Below are 598 nucleotides of genomic sequence, written 5' to 3'. Positions count from 1 at the left end.
CAAATTCGATTTACTAAAAGTCTAAAAAAAAAAAACTAAGTCAACTGTACCTTTGCAACTAGATCTGCAATCGAAATAACACGAATCGTTGTCGATACGGCGAGAACATTCGTGCTTTGGAAGAGAGTCCCCGGATTCAAATGTACGTGAGCATCGTCGACACTCACGGATCTTCACAAGCTTGGTCAAAAGTCTTAACAAAAAGATTTCGTCGACTCATCTTAACCATTCTCAACTTCGTACCGACGCAAAAGCCGGTCAAAAGAATTCTTGCAGGTCACCGTCTCGTCAGAATCTTGAGAAACTTGACGTCCAACTGACGGGTTGAGATCCAAAAGGACTTGAAGAAGAAAGGAATTATTTCCATTCGCGATCATCGTTCGTCCATACATGTTTTACAGTACTGATTACTCATTCTTGAATGGTTACTGCACTTGATTCACTATCGCTACCTACGAGCGTTCATCAACGCTGCTTGTCTATAAAATAGAGAATCTTTCAACAATAACAATCGGATAAGGTGAAGACCAGAGAAAAAAAATGGAAAAGGCGAAAGAATGATAATTCTATGGTGAAACAGAAGCAGTTCAGGTTCAGG

At 40.1% G+C, this 598-nt stretch overlaps 1 protein-coding gene across 1 annotated transcript in view; it reads right to left on the bottom strand.

Annotated features, from left to right (window-relative positions):
• The window catches only part of LOC137649824 (uncharacterized), an 8,658-nt gene extending 8,453 nt beyond the window's left edge, over positions 1–205 (bottom strand). The window contains exon 1 of the mRNA XM_068382776.1: positions 51–205. The gene's annotated coding sequence lies outside the window, so the exon portion shown is untranslated. The remainder of the gene's footprint in view (positions 1–50) is intronic.
• Positions 206–598: the final 393 nt, after the last annotated feature.

Source organism: Palaemon carinicauda, chromosome 11 (assembly GCF_036898095.1).
Source record: "Palaemon carinicauda isolate YSFRI2023 chromosome 11, ASM3689809v2, whole genome shotgun sequence".
Lineage (NCBI taxonomy): Eukaryota > Metazoa > Arthropoda > Malacostraca > Decapoda > Palaemonidae > Palaemon > Palaemon carinicauda.
This window is presented reverse-complemented; position numbering and strand designations above follow the sequence as displayed.